Source organism: Pinus tabuliformis, chromosome X (genome assembly GCF_031772625.1).
Source record: "Pinus tabuliformis cultivar Carrire ecotype Pingquan chromosome X, CPIR1, whole genome shotgun sequence".
NCBI lineage: Eukaryota > Viridiplantae > Streptophyta > Pinopsida > Pinales > Pinaceae > Pinus > Pinus tabuliformis.
The window spans coordinates 717749461-717766376 of NC_142308.1; the positions used below are offsets into that span (position 1 = coordinate 717749461).

Consider the following 16916-nt stretch of genomic DNA (forward strand, 5'->3'; position numbering starts at 1 on the left):
TCTGATATCTAGCTCCTTCTCATATTTTCTCCTGCACTCCTACAGCCTAGACCTATTTGTGGCTCCAAACCCTAAGTTCAGCAAACCCTAAAACTCAAATTTTCACAAACAAACAAACAAATACACATATCTAGCCTAAAATTCATTTGCTTTAAATTCATATTAATGATAAGAGACTTAGAGAGATCCATCTCATGCTCAGTAGGGCTAGCTACTTAGTTGAAGTGGTTTGAGGTTACCCTTCTCGGTTTCCTTTTCAGCCCAGGATATTGTAAGGACTAACAGATGAGAAGATCGTTTGTACTTTAGTACAGAAGGAGGTGAATCTTAGTAGCCTTCTGCAACAGGAAGAGAAATAAATGACCAAACTCCTTCATATAAATATACAGGTCAAGAATATGAATATTGATGCTTTGTTTGACTCGAGATTGCAGTCGAATCTCATTGCAGCAGAGTTGGTCAAGAAGTTGGCGCTAGAAGTTCGTGATCGTCTAAACCTATATTCACTAGGATGGGTAAATAAGGATGCAGGGATGAAGGTAACAAAACAATCCAAAGTCAGATTTGATATGAGTGTTGATTTTTATTGATGAATTAGATCTGGGTGTGGTTCCCCTTTATGTTTGTGGAGTCGTGTTTGGGATAGCTATTGACGGTGCTGGATCTGCCAACATTCAAGGGATATCCCCGATATGAGTTCCTAATCAGACGTTACACCATTTGGTGTGGGAGTCCCATCCGGTATGATGGCCCGTTGCCAAATACTTAGATATTTGCATCGGCTCTAGCTTTGAGCATAAGAGGGTGTTGCAATGGTACCTTTGAAAATAAAGGTGAGTGTGCCTAGTGACTGTGCAACATAACTATGTCTTGGTTGTCTTACTACAAAAAGGGAGGAGAAAATTGAGCCTCTAAGTGAGAGGTAATAGTACCACATAGAAAGAGACACACACAAACCAAGAAGAACTGACCAAAATCTAGTGGAATAGTCCACAGCAGATGTGACAGTCATTAAAACCGAAGAACAGGGAAAGACCTCTCTACCATCCAGCAGAATAGTCCACATCGGATGTGACAGTCGTTATAACCAATGAGTGGGGAAAGGTCTATCTAGTATCATGCGGAGTAGTCCACAAGGTTGAGGCAGCAGTGACGAGACTATTGTACTACTCAACAACACCCCCCCCCCCCCCCCCCATTATAATTAATAGTAGAACTAATAAATAATGGGGACTCTTTTAAAATTTAGCATAAAACCCAAAAAATTCCAATAAAACAAGGTAATCTTAGCTTTATTAATTCAAAAAGCTTGATTGAATCTAGAGATTTCTCTTATTAGAACTCAAATGTGGGAGCTTAAGCCTTTAAACATTGGCTTTTACTTTAAACTCTCTTCAGAAGCATTTTATCGAAGCTTTCCAACATGTCCTCTTAAGAAAAACTCTGATTAAAACATTTCTTGATCGGGTTTCCTAAGGCATAAGCCTTAAAATAATAAAAGCACTTTGTTTTGTGTTATAACAATAAAGGTCTGACCCTGCAAGACTACCACGTAGCATATCGAGGTTTCCATATCTACGTTTTCATTTTGATGTCCATGTCCGATCCTTCAATCCTTCGATCTTTGATATCCCTTCTCACTACATTCTCTGATATGCGACCCCGCCAATACCATAACCTCTGATCTTTGATATTCGTCTCACCTATGATCTCCGATCTCTGATATACTACCCTCCTCTCATTACGCAATTGTCATATAGGGATTTCATAATCGACAATTATCCTTTCAATTCCCTGATATGAAAACATCGATGTGAAGCCTCTGATAATTCTTCCTGCTTGTAACTCTAAGATTCTATGCGCTATAAGCTTATCAGAGGTAAACGATATTGCAGATTTTAACAATGTGACAATGAAATTTCATCGATAAAGTTATTTTATATGCTAACATGTAATGTAGCCCATGTGAATTCACATTTTATCAATAAATGATCAAGTGTGGAGAATCTTTGTTTTTCAATATAATAATCGTCATCATTATTGCTAACGATTTCCTAATATTTCGCTCATAAAAGTCTTGGATTCTTGTGTAATCGGTTATTTTCTCTAAGTTATTCACTATGAGTGTTATTTTCTCCTCACTCTTGTGTTTCTCTTGGCAAGCCAGTCTCGATAAACATAATTCAGCAGAAATGTCTCGATCGACCAAACCTAGAAGGAAACTTGTTGTTGTCAGGCCAAGCAGTAACTCCATAAGGCAAAAATGATTCATGTGTTTATTCCATCAGGTAGGTCTTCATTATATACATGAGGGAGAGACTGTTCAGTTTGTCTCCCGATGACTGTTCGTATTTCCTATTTATCTATTTACATAAATTCACCCAATCACAAGGATTAGGTGTCAACATTCCCCCCCTTAATCTGAAGGGATGTTGGTGAGTCCAAGCATCATTCTGAATTGTTCAAGCTTTTCTCTTCCAAGCGCTTTGGTGAAGATGTCTGCAATTTGCTCATTTGTGGAACAATGACGGAGATGGATTGTTTTGGCCTCAACATGATGTCGAATCAGATGATATTTAGTATTGATGTGCTTCGTTCAATCATGGAACTTTGGATTCTTGGCCAACTTTATTGTAGAGGTATTGTCAATCATGAGTGGAGTTGATTGTACTTGTTTTACCTGCAAATCTTCAAGAATTTTCCCGAGCCACACAATTTCTTTTGTTGCTTCAGCTGCTGCCACGTATTCTGCTTCTGTTGTGGAATCTGCTGGAACTGATTGTTTGCGTGATCTCCAGGAGGCAGCTCCTGATCCAAGACGCATAGAATATCCTGAAGTTGATACCCCAGTTTCTTTGTCTCCATCGAAGTCTAATTCAGAGTATCCAATCAAACTGAAGTCGCCCACCTGTGTATACTTGATTCCAAAGTCTTGAGTTCCCTTCAAGTACCTTAGAACTCTTTTTCCAACAGACCAATGTCCCTCACAAGGCTTTTGCATGAACCTGGAGAGGATTCCAACAGCAAACGAAATGTCTGGTCTGGTAGTAGTTAGGTAGTTGAGACTTCATACAAGTTGTCTATACTTTGTTGCATCCTCAAATTCTTTTCCTTCAATAGATGTGAGCTTTAAGTTTTTTTCCATTGGAGTAGTAAGAGGATTGCACTCTGTCATGCCAAACCTGTTCAACAGATCTCCAATGTATTTCTTTTGAGAAAGAAATATGGACTTTCGATGTTGGGTTACTTCAATGCCAAGATAGTAATGAACATAGCCGAAATCAGTCATTTCAAAACTTTTCCCCAATTCCTTCTTTATGGATGCAATGTAGCTTTCATTGTTCCCTGTCATCAAAAGATCATCTACATATACCACAAGATATGCAACTGTTTTGCCAACTTTCTTGACAAATAAAGTTGCATCATCAAGATCAAAATGTTTGAAATTGAGTTTCAGAAGATGCTCAGTTAGTTTTTCATACCAGGCTCGCGGTGCTTGTTTGAGGCCATACAAGGACTTCACAAGTTTGCATACTTTATGTTCATGTCCTTTCATAGAAAATCCTTCAGGCTGGGACATAAAAACATTCTCTTTTAGATCTCCATTCAAGAAATCAGTTTTTACATCCATTTGATGGACTTTCCAACCGTTCTGAGCTGCTAGTGCAAAGAGTGTCCGGATGGTAGCCCATTTTGCTGTGGGGGAAAAAGTCTCCTCATAATCGACCCCTTCCTTCTGTGCAAAACCTTTTGCCACAAGCCTAGCTTTGTGCTTGTCAAGTGAGCCATCAGCTTTATACTTGTTCTTGTAGACCCACTTACAGCCAATTGGTTTGGTTCCTAATGGAGGATCAACCAGCTTCCAAGTGTTGTTCTTTATGAGGGAATCATACTCCTTTTGCATCGCTTCTTTCCATTCATCATGAGAAGCAGCTTCTTTGAAGGAAGTTGGTTCAAAATCTGTAGACAAGTTCAATTCACAATCATAAGAAACATCCATATCAACAGGTGAATTAGAGTCATCTACATCACCTCCATTTTGTCGGTTTGAATTTCTGGTTCCTGTCTTTCCAACTTCATAAGGATGAACACTTTCAAGTGTCTTTGTCAGCCACTTTGGGGGACCTTTCTCAGATGGTCCAGGCTGGTCTGTTGATTGAGTTGGGACTGAATCAAGATTGAGTCTCCCAATTCTATCAATCGCATCTCTTAAAGCATCATCCGTTGTTGGAGTTTCATGCGGAGGTGAGTGATCTTCAGAAGAAGATTCCACATGTTGATCTAGTATAGGAATCCCTCCTTCAATATGTGGAATCTGATTATCAAATTCTTGAAATGATTTTTCTTTTGCGAATCTATCCAAGCGATCAAGTTGCCGCTCAACAACATTGTTAGTTTTGGATGATTCAAGGAAAATTACATCTCTAGATACAACAAATTTCTTATTTACTTCATCATAGAGGCAGTATGCTTTGGAGGTGTTTGAATACCCCAGGAAGATACACTTACAACTTCTAGCACCAAGTTTTTTTCTATGTACCTTTGGTATCAAGGCATAACAGGTGGAACCAAAGACCCTGAGATGCTTTACCAAAGGAACATTTCCATACCACATTTCATATGGAGTCTTGTTTCTTATAGAATTTTATGGACATCTATTCTTTATATATGCAGCACATAGAACAGCATCAGCCAAAAACATTATCTTTACATTTTTGAAGAAGAGCATGGATCGTACCATAGTTAAGATTGTCCTATTCATTCTTTCAGCTACACCATTCTGTTGGGGATTATAAGGCACAATTGTTTGATGTTTGATCCCATTTTGGCGAAGATAGTTTTCAAATTCATTTGATGTGTATTCTTTTCCATTACCAGTGCAAATAGACCCAATATGAGATTGTGCATCATTTTCAATCCATTTATGAAAATCCTTGAATGTTTGAAAAGCATCAGATTTGTTCTTCAATAAATAAACCCAACCCATTCTGGTGTAGTCATGAATAAATGTCATGATATATTTATTTCCATTTGTAGAAGGAATAGGCATTGGACCACATAAATCTGAATGAATGAGTTCAATTTTTCTATGTGCTCTTGAATGTGAATCATGAAAAGACTGTTTGCTATGCTTTCCTAGAATTCAAGCATCACATTGCTTAAGTTTCCTAGGAATTGTAGGCAAACCAGCGACACCATTTTTCTTCAATAAGCGGAGACTGTCATAGTTCAAATGTCCAAATCTAGCATGCCATAATAAACTTGATGGAAGTGTACCTTCTTCATGATGAGAATTGTATGAGAAATGTTGTGCACGAGCAAAGGTTCCTTGCAGCTTGAGAAGCATTTCTTCTTCTATTCCCCTCATGACCAGTGAGTGGTCAGATTCTTTTCTTACCTCAAGCTTGCCATAAAACATATGAATGGAGTGACCTTGCTAGCGGATGTGGACCAAGGACAACAAGTTTCTCTTGAGTTGTGGGAGATATAGAACATGATGTAGAAGAAAGTCTGGAAGACCAGGCAGTTTAAGCCTGATTGTGCCAAGCCCTGATGGCTTGATTTTTTATTGTACTGCAAAGTATACTGCTCCATCAACATTGTCAGTGAAATCTTCAAAAAATATTTTCTATGAGTCATGTGGCAGGTTGCTCCTGAATCAAGCAACCAATCATTTTTCCAAGAAGCAAGTGAAGCATTAAATAAATATTCGTTTACTCCAATGTTACATTGTGCCACAACATAGTGAGCGGATTCAGGTGCTTTATCTTTGTCTGTATCATCAGTTTTACCTTTCTTTTGGTTTCTTTTCTGCTCAATTTTGTCCCATGGTAGCTTGCATGTAGAGGCATCATGTGATCCATTTCTTTTGCAGCGTATGTAGTGCAAATCTGCCTTTTCTCCTTGAGAATGTCTGCCCCCCTGCCTCTGAAATATCTTCCTCTTCCTCTTCGACCACTTCTTCCTCTTGTATAATCTTGAGCAGGCTGCTTTTCTTTATGAGCAAGGCACACAGCCTCTTCAAAAGATTCAGGGGTTGTCTTCTTTCCAAAATCTTTCTCTCTTTCAGCAAACTTTTTCACAAGAGATTCAAAGGTTATATCTTTGAGATTTCCATTTGCTTGCAATGACTCAAGATAATTGGAGTAAGTGGGATAAAGTGCCTTGAGAAAATCAATAAGAGGAATATCCAATTCAAACTTAGTGGATTTGATATCATGCATTATAGACTTTACTTCAGATCCAAGAGCAAGAGGATCATTATTTTGCAGTTCAAGAGTGAAGAGTTTAATCATGAGTTGGACAACTTCAAGTGCGAAATGTGAGTCATAGAGTTCTTTCAGCTTTTGTAAGGCTTCAAAGGCAGTTGAATATGACAAAATATGGTGACTCGCCTCTTTATTTACAGATGTTGCGATTAATGCATAAGCTTTGATGTTCTTGTTTTCCCAAATGACAAGCTCTTTGTCTGAGGTAGGTTGTATTGGTTCATTGTCTTCGTCTCCGACACACACTCCTTTCCACAACTCATTGAAAATGAGGGTGTGTTTTATCATTTGGGACCGTTCAGGATAGTTCTCCTTGCCAGTGAGAACTATTCCCACCATGCATATGATTGAATGCATTCTGTAAAGAAAATTGTGTCAAATGCAAACCAGAGATTTGTCATTTCTATTTATACATAGGCTTTGTGCATGACTGAATTCCTCAAAGCTAGGTCTCTGCCTAGAATTACGAAACAAATGGAAATGAACTTGACACCTATAGCTATATGCGGTCTCAACTGCCCAATAATTAAGGAAAACAGTGCCAACTATTAAAGCAACAGCCCTTTTATTCTATTTTTTGAGAAGTATATATTTCATTAAACCTTTCAGAAAAAGACATGGGTTGATATATGACAATATTCAGGTAAACTATCGTTGTGTCCCACCACTTGGAATAATGCAGGCATAACACTTGGAATTTATCACTAATTTTTATGCATTCTTGGTGTGAAAGAATTGAACCCTATGCTCCGTAAAGTCCAAGCGCCATACCAGCTGAGAATTTAGAATTGCCAACTTTAAAAAAAAAGGTGCATTACTTAACATAACGCAGATGCCATGTCAGGCCACGTTAACATAACGCAGATGCTGCAATTAATCAACCTCTTAACAGAATCAGGCCAGAATCAACCTCTTAACATAATGTTTTGGAGTCTGATAGGACAAGCTCATTATATGACTGAAGTCCTACGAAAACATCTCAGCTTTGACACAGAAATACAGTTTTTTTAATTACCATTGGAGCCATACACAGATTATCTCTAACCGCTCTCATCATCGAGCTCGCACAACGTTAATTCATCTGTGTTAATTCATCGAGGTTACCACGAAAATCGAGCCTTAAAAGCTCTCGGTGTAGTGTTAATTCATCTCCCTGAACGGAGTTCCAAGAAACAGCGTTTTCATGTATCGTTAGAACCTTGGCTGAGCGAATTCAAGACTTCTAACTTCGCATTTCAAGGACTCGGCCGCTCCCGCTCCACGCTAACCGCACCAGCGTTCCTCAAACGGACTGCATGGACTCATAATAATGGCGGAGGAGATGGCTTTCAGTGAATAAGTATGGCAGAAAACGTTTGTGGATAGTCCAGAGAGCCAGAGAATGTAGATAACGTAGCCTTCAGACCTGCCCACTATGTCAGGCCTGAATATATGTAATATGGCAAACAGAGGGCGCAGGCAGTGTCAAATGCAATTAATTGTATGGAGGAACAGTGCAGGTATATGGAGAGCAGACAAGGGAGTTACAAGGGACATAAGAGCTAAAAAAGGAGCTAGCTCTGATACCATGTCAGGCCAGGTAGTAAGTCCATAAGGCAAAAATGATTCGTGTGTTCTATTCCATTAGGTAGGTCTTCATTATATACATGAGGGAGAGACTGTTCAGTTTGTCTCCTGATGAATATTCGTATTTCCTATTTATCTATTTACATAAATTCACCCAATCACAAGGATTAGGTGTCAACAGTTGTTCAGCAACAACCAATTGCTCCTCCCCTCGAAGCCGCAGAATTTCTTGCACTATTTTCCTATACCACATGCACCCCAAATGTCGGAACCTCTACCTGGGAAGCCATGTATCAGCTTTTCAAAGATGAAGAGATGAGGGTCAAAGAAAGAGTAGCCACAACTGAAGATTCATTCCCAATTTCCGATACTACATATAGTGATTTGGCCAATTCATTCCTCCACATAATTGTTGCTCGACCAAACATATTTCCTTTGGATATGATCATATGCGTCATCGACCATCCAAACATTCCAACCGGAAACTTTATGACCAAGAGGAACATGGTCATCAGCTCTTTCACCAGCAAAGATATGGATGTGGTTCCCCTTTATGTATGTGGAGTCGTGTTTGGGAGTCCTGTTGACAGTGTTGGATCTACCAACATTCAAGAGATCTCCCTGATATGAGTTCACAATCAAACCTCACACCGTTTGGTGTGGGGGTCTCATCCAGTATGATAGCCTAGTTTCCAAATACTTAGAGATTTTCCTTGGCTATAACTTTCAACAAAAGAGAGTGTTGCAATGGTACCTATGAAAAGCAAGTTGAGTGTGCCTGATGACTGTGCAATGTAGTTGTGTCTAGGTTCTCTTACTACAAAAGGGAGGAGAAAATTGAGCCTCTAAGTGAGAGGTAATAGTACCACCCAGAAAGAGACACACGTGAACCAGGAAGAACTGTCCAGCATCTAGCAGAATAGTCCACAGCAGATGCGACAGTCATTAAAACCGAAGAACAGGGAAAGACCTCTCTACCATCCAACAGAATAGTCCACAACAGATGTGACAGTCGTTATAACCATTGAGTGGGGAAAGGTATATCTAGTATCATGTGGAGTAGTCCACAAGGATGAGATAGCAGTGATGAGCATGTTGTACTACTCAATAACCCCACCCCCCGTTATAATTAATAGTAGAACTAATAAATAATGGGGACCCTTTTAAAATTTAGGATAAAACCCAAAAAATTCCAATAAAACAAGGTAATCTTAGCTTTATTATTTCAAAAAGCTTGATTGAATCTAGAGATTTCTCTTATCGGAACTCAAATATGAGAGCTTAAGCCTTTAAACATTGGCTTTTACTTTAAACTCTCTTCGGAAACATTTTATCAGAGCTTTCCAACATGTCCCCTTAAGAAAAACTCCAATTAAAACATTTCTCGATCGGGTTTCCTAAGGCCTAAGCCTTAAAATAATAAAAGCGCTTCATTTTGTGTTATAACAATAAAGGTCTGACCCCGCAAGACTGCCACGTAGCATCTTGAGGTTTCCATATCCGCGTTTTTATTTTGATTTCCATGTTCGATCCTTCAATCCTCCGATCTTTGATATCCCTTCTCACTACATTCTCTGATATGCAGCCCCGCCAATACCATAATCTTTGATCTTTGATATTTGTCTCACCTCCAATCTCCGATATACTACCTGCCTCTCATTTTGAAATTGTTATATAGGGATTTCATAATTGACAATTATCCTTTCAATTCCCCAATATGAAAATGATAATTATTCATGCCTATAACTCTAAGCTTCTATGTGTTATATAATCTTATCAGAGGTAAACAATATTGCAGATTTTAATGATGCAACAATGAAATTTCATCGATAAAGTTCTCTGATATGTTGATGTGTAATGTAGCCCATGTGAATTCACGTTTTATCAATAAATGGCCAAATGTGGAGAATTTATGGTTTTCGATATAATAAACATCCTCATTATTGCTAACGATTTCCTAAGATTTCGCTCATAAAAGTCTTGGATTATCGTGTAATCAGTTATTTTCTCTATTGGCTTAAGGGGGCCTAACCCAAGTTCAGAGTTATTCGCACCAACGAACAAAACCCTAACTGTTGACCCTTTCAGCAATAACCTACGTAGCGTAGGCTACAGTCTCACCTGAAGCAGTATTGGGGGATGCTAGAACCAGGTTTCTACATCCAGAGGCCTGTGTGATGGTCCTCCCAAGGATCTATAGCTTAGATCTACCTTCACGTAGATCTATTCCTTCTGACTATAAAATACTACAATTCTATCGAAATTACCTTCAGATCTTCGCGAAGGTACACGATTGTACTTAACTTGCATAAAAGGTACAGATTCACTACTTTCACGCAATAAATTGTATCCCTAGACCTGCCTTCACACGGATATACCCTTTTCCGAATAGTTAATTACAACAGATCTATCTAATGCTTTGTGAAGGTAGTTAATTACCCTTATCATGCATAAATATTATAGATCTCGTAGTTCCGTGCAGTAAATACACTTTAATCATAGAAAATAGATCATTAAGAGAAGATGAATAAATTTAAACATAAATAAGGAACAAGGCACAAATGTAATCGATTCGATCCAAAATAGTCTTTATTATATTTAGCATTCAGTTATAGAATCTTTCTACCCTGCGCACTCAGCTGCGGGAGCCTTCCCCTTTCGCCTAAGTACAGAAAACATACCTTTCCTGCCTTAGCACCTTGCCCTTACAAAAATGATTTTCTATCAAAATTTATTCTCTTAGACTCGCTATGACTCATCTATATATAGCCTTTTCATTACAATACCATGGCCCATGGACCATGGGTGAGTCTCAAAACCGACCTATCACCTACCCATACAAGCGACTAAACCCACTTTGACTCTTACTTAGCTTCCCACTTTGCTTCCATGTTTCGTGGAGTCTTTACATTCTTTCACAAAATTTATTACAAAAATTGACTTAACTATCAAAAAATTACCCTAAGGACCCTATCCCAATAGGCCCCCAACACAAATATGTTGACTTGCCCTTGAGTCACTCAGCTGGCATCTCCACTTTGTGGTGGATTTCATTGAACTCCATCTTCAATACTTCAAGTTCTACATTTCTCTGTACTGTTGCCTGCTTCTGTTAAACACACATGGACAGCAAAGAATAGGAAAGATAAATCAGTGAGTACATTTTTTATTAACAATAGATATACATTTATAGTACAAATATGTGACTCTTGGGTTTCAGATCCCAAGGTCTCTTGGACTCCTTTTGTCCATTCGACTTCCACACTGACCCACTTAGGATTAGGTGTCCAACATTCCCCCCTTAATCCGAAGGGTTATGTATTAGTCCAAGAAGAGAGTTGTAATACAAAATGTGCAAAAAATGCATGGCAGCACTAGGCTGAATGTGCTCTATGAAATGTTGGTATAAAGGGCGGTGGTTTAAGGATGACCACCAACACTGGAACGCTTAGTGCAGTTCCCGGAACTCTTCCAAAACTGGCAAGAAACTGAAGTTTTCTGCTAGAGGAAGTGATCCTATTGTTTTAAAGAGGGAAACCTTCAACCATAAAAGGGAGGTCTCACCCCACATAAAAGGTAAAACTTCAACCTGAAAAGGGAAGTCTCAACCTGTGATGGTTTAAGGATAACCAACAACTCTGGAATGCTTAATGCAATTCCTTGAACTCTTCCAAAACTGGCAAGAAGCTGGAGTCTTCTGCTAGAGGAAGTGTTCTCAATTGTGTTCCTGGAACTCTTCCAAAACTGGCAAGAAGCTGAAGTCTTCTGCTAGAGGAAGTGTCCCAGATTGCCAACTGAAGGCATGCTCAAGGGCATCTTTGTCGCTGGCTACAACTCTGAAACTGGTGTGGCAGGTTGTGGCTCAGGCTCGCTTGATGTGGCTTTGAAGCTTGTAGATGACCATCATTTCCCCCCCTGTCAGATACAAGGTGAGATGATGGAGAAAACTCAACTGCAAGACTGTTCAATATTCTGGAACAAGTTCTGACATGTGTTTGGAATATCTTCTTGGCTGTTGATGCCCATTGCCAAGAAGCGATCCATCCAAGATGAATCTTTGTTCTTGCAGGATGTTTATTTCTGAAGCATCTGTGTGAAGAATGGTTGGTTTTATGACAGTGCTTACATGGATGAAGATCAAAATAGTGATCTTTCAAATGGCCAACTCGGTCACAGTGTTGGCATTTCACGATCTGTTGTTTTTGTTGTTGTTGTTGTTGTTGCTGTGGAAGAGGAGCAAAGTCTGGAACAGCTGAAGCTGAACTGTCATGAAGAGCAGGTGAACTGTCATGAATGAATCCAGCACTCTGAAACTGAATGGGCTTGGCATAGTCTGGAATATAAAAGGACAAGTCCTTGTCATATCCAAGACCAGTTCTGTGCTTGTTGTGGACAAGCTGTTCCCAAGGTCTGATGATGGGCTTGGGAAGTGCAGATTGAGTTTCTGCATCTGCATGTTCAACTGCTGCTTTATTGGGCATTGGATCTGAATGAACTTGCTGCTTATGGGAGTCTATTTCACTGTTCTGAACAAAAACAGGTTCAGAATGATGACTCCTTTGTTTTAATTCTTCTTGCTGAAGCTGAGATTCAAGCTGTAAAAAATCAATCTTTTCCTGTGCATTATATAAGCATGTCTGAATTTATGAGAGAGATCCTTTGTTGATTTGTAATGTGTCATCAACAGTAGATTGTATAAGAGTTTTTATGAACTCTAATACTTCACTGATTCTGGCCATTTATGTGTTAAAAACTGATCAAAACTACTACTTAATGCAAAAAAGTAATACCCACTCAGAGTACACAACAATATCCTTATAAGTGTGCAGCAAATGATCAGTGTGCAACAAGAAGCAACAGGTAGAATTCGAAGATGCTGAAACCGGAATACCAAAAAGCAAACTAGATAATGCAGATTCGTTCTAATTGAAAACTTTTATATCTCAACACTTGATATAGACATATAATCTCAGTAATAGCATCTACAATAGACCAAGTTCTGACACCCAATTTTGTTAGCTCATCAACACTGTTTCTTGAATATAAGTTTTATAAAGTATCAAAAACTGCAGCAATATCTCTCAAGCGACGCCAACATTTGCCACCCTTACAAACACTTCAATGCCTCATTCAACATAGGTTTAAACAAGATTGCTTCAAAATTCCACAACTTTCACCATAGTCCACACATGATAATACTAGTTCAAGTGCTCTGGTTCCTCCAACACTGCAATATCAGCTTCCTTGTCCGGAATAAATTGTGAAGTGTCACCGACAGCTATTATACTCCGTCGTTCTTTAGAAAACTTGCCAGGATAAAAAGACAACTTGAAATTGGATTTGAAGCCAATTCTCGATTCCAGCCAATTGCGAATATAAGTTTCCTGCTCCCCTGGGGAATCGAAAGTCAATTTGTTGGGGTAAACCAGTTCTTGATCTTCTTTGCAGAGCCAAGGTACAAGCAATGTAACATTCTGCTTCGCACTTCTGGCCAAATATGCCGCACGAAAAAGAGGATTAATAGTTGTTCCAGTCATCCAAGGTAAACTTGCAGTTGTAACTATTGCAACATTGCGCCTTCCTTCTTCCAAATTGTGTGTTCCACTCTCATTCCATGGTCCTGCCTGATAGCGATAACCTGTGCTTTGCAACACACTGGCTATCCTAAGATCAAGTTCGTCAGTGCTCTTCTCACTCTCTTTAGTGGTTATTATGGCATCCGTTGACAAGGCACCATTCAAGTCAAGTTGATCCCTCCGTTTATGGTTGCATAAAACATCCAAGACTTTGTCACACACATCTTTTCTTACACCAAGTTGATCAAGTAATGGGCCAGATTGCTTAACAAGACTTGCCAAAAGCTCTGGAACATCCAATGGTGCCACATCCTTCACATCTTGGGAATCTGTTGGAGTCGCCTTCAGACTCCTCTTCAAATTTTCCACGAACTCCGCCGGCTTGATATTGTCGAAAAACTCGGAAGCCGACTTTTATATTGTTAAACACACATGATAATTGAGGCTTACAATAGGAATTTATAACCAGGGTCTAGCTATAGCAAACAGATATCAGGGTGTTGTGCAGAAATAGATGAAGATGAAGGTCCAGTGTGATGTCTGTGAAAAAGCAGAGGCCACTTTCCTGTGTTGTGCTGATGAGGCTGCTCTCTGTTCAGCCTGTGACAATAATGTCCACGCTGCCAACAAATTAGCTAGCAAACATCAGAGAGTATCCCTCATCAACCCTTCTTCTCAGTCGCCCAAATGTGACATTTGCCAGGAGAAGACGGGATATTTTTTCTGTCTGGAAGACCGAGCTCTTCTTTGCCGGCAATGCGATGTTTCAATACATTCTCTTAACAATCTTGTAGCTGCCCATCAAAGATTTCTAGTGACAGGGGTTAAGGTTGGCCTTGAACCCTCGAACACCATTTCTCCTTCCACAAAAACTTCTACACAGTCGTCTGATATCACCAACGAAAAACCACAAACCTTGAGAAATGGTCCAACGGAAGTCCCTGCATCGTTGCATCAAGGAGTACAGAAGGGAATAGGAGGAGGAGGCATATCCCGAAGAGGTACTGTTTCTGAGTATTTTTCGGATTTGCTACCGCTCTGGAGAATGGATGAATTTCTCAATTTGCCTGACTTGGACAATGGTTATGGCTTTGGCGAGGCAGGTTCTTCCAGGGCAGATAATGCCAACTTTGTAGAAGAATGGCCTGCAAATTCCTTTAGCACGGAGGAAGATAATTCTGAAAACTGTCTTGCACAGGTGCCTGAAATGGCATCTCCACCAACCGCATCTGGGCTTTATTGGCCTCGAAAAACTATTTGTCAACCAAAGGAAGGCAAGCGAAGAGAGGACTTGACGATCTTTGGATTTGATGATGCTTCCTTTAGCTTCTTCTGCTTAGAGCGTTTGCTTCCTTTCATTCACATTAACAGCCTGGGGTGCAGGCCATCGCATTTCATTTCGATATTGCAAAACACAGGCATTTCATTTCAAATTTTGGCTTCTTCGTCCACTGTAGAATAACCGGATAAGTTGTTCTGCAATATGAAGAAGGGATTATCAGGTATTTCTGCAAATGGCCAGTCCAAAGCTCAGAACTCCGTCAAGTATCCGGATCTTCAAGTCGGAAATAAAGGAGGCTCAGTATGATTTAAGAGAATGGAGACAAATTACACGATTAAGGCCTGACTTGAGTATACTAGACTGTGATGGCGCCAAGGGCTGGGACCTGGCTACACAGCTTATTTCTGAGAGAGGCTTCTTAAGGCGTGGTCGATTATCAGCAAGTGCAGCCTTGAGGCATCCCTATTTTTTATTAGCTGGTGATCAAGCAGCAGCAATAGTCTCCAAGTTTACTTCTGCCATGTAGCTAATATTAAATTCGTAATCATTTCTCTTGTTGCTAATCTCAATACCATACCTTATCGTGTGCAAAGAACAGACATGGTGATCAGCTTTTATTCCTCTCTTCACAATGTACTGTACACACCTTAAAATGGGATGGGAGTTTTAGCCTGTAAGTTTCTTGTACTTTGCAATTTGCACTGAAGCCGAATAGACTGTTTCAAAGGCGTGAGTTGTTATCTGACAGGACAGAGCAGCGCATGCACAGGGATTAGGATTCTTCTGTTTGCCTCCAACGATTACAACTGACAATTCCTCCAACGCCTCTGGCAACGTCCAGAAGGTATTATACAAGGAAGATATTATAGCAGAGCAGCGCAGCCTGAAAAAAGGTCGGTCAGAGAAGAGGGCGCAGAAAATTTTTATGGCAGAGAGCAGTTACAAGGAGCGTTGGGAGGCAAAGGAATCAACAGAGGCGTTATAACACAGTAGCGCATCAGCGTTGAAACGCTTCTGACACAGATCAGAAATTTCAGAACTAATTATCTATGACATAATGCATGCCGGCCCAAATAAAGGAATACAACCCCTTCAAGTTTCAGTTTTTAATGCACAGGAAACATGCACTGTATACAGTTCCACTCTCAACACAATACGCCACTTAATGATTTTTATATATCATAAAAACTTCCAAACATATACGAGTTCAACGACTTCCAACTAATTTGCAGAGATGGACCATAAAAAACTCATTAAGACATAGAAGCGTTGGTTTACACAGGCCACAAAAACAAGTGGCTTACACAATATTGAGAAGGTTATGAACGTACCAGCTCCGATACCATGTTAAACACACATGGACAGCAAAGAATAGGAAAGATAAATCAGTGAGTACATTTTTTATTAACAATAGATATACATTTATAGTACAAATATGTGACTCTTGGGTTTCAGATCCCAAGGTCTCTTGGACTCCTTTTGTCCATTCGACTTCCACACTAACCCACTTAGGATTAGGTGTCCAACAGCTTCACTTCTTCAACCAGCTTCTCTATTGTTGGCCCCTCCATTGCGAGGCGCATGGTCCTTTGTGTTTGCTGAAAAGTCTTCAGCTTCTCCTGAATAGCCAAAGAAATATGGCTTGCTTCCTTTGTCCATGGTTGAATTCTAGCCTTCAAAACTGATTCTTTGTGCTGCAGCTCCTCAACCTATGCCTGAAGCAACTTCCCTTCCTGTAAGTGCGCAAAGTGATGGACTGGTGCAAAAGTGATCACAGTCGCCCTGACCTCTTCATACTTCTGTTGTGCTTCTTGGATCTCTGTACGCAGTCTTTGCAGGTTTGGATCCTCTTGAAAATTGGTCCACAACTCCATAGTGCTTTCAAAAACATGATGGCAGCTTGTTACTGCAGTATCCAACGTAGACATATGCTCCCAGACCTCTGGCAAAGTAGTCGGCTATAGTTTCAACTGCAGTTATGAGATTTGCATCTGAAAATCAAAAGTGACTATGCCTATCTCATCCTTGGACTCTTGTACTGCAGCAGCCAGTTTTCGAATCTTTGTCGCATCCTCTGGAATGTGTAACTTTGGTACTGAATTACACACTTATGTAATTGTGGCTTCCAGGCTCTGACTTCGCATTGCTAGTTCTTCTTTTTCTTTAAGAGCCTGAGCCTTCTTGACGAAGATTTGTTCGTTGTTCAATTTAATTTCATTGATT

At 39.8% G+C, this 16916-nt stretch overlaps 2 pseudogenes; one reads left to right on the top strand and one right to left on the bottom strand.

Annotated features, from left to right (window-relative positions):
* Positions 1-13033: 13033 nt before the first annotated feature.
* LOC149141979 (digalactosyldiacylglycerol synthase 1, chloroplastic pseudogene) lies at positions 13034-13845 on the bottom strand (annotated as a pseudogene).
* Positions 13846-13881: 36 nt separating this feature from the next.
* On the top strand, positions 13882-14873 carry LOC149141980 (B-box zinc finger protein 22 pseudogene; annotated as a pseudogene).
* Positions 14874-16916: the final 2043 nt, after the last annotated feature.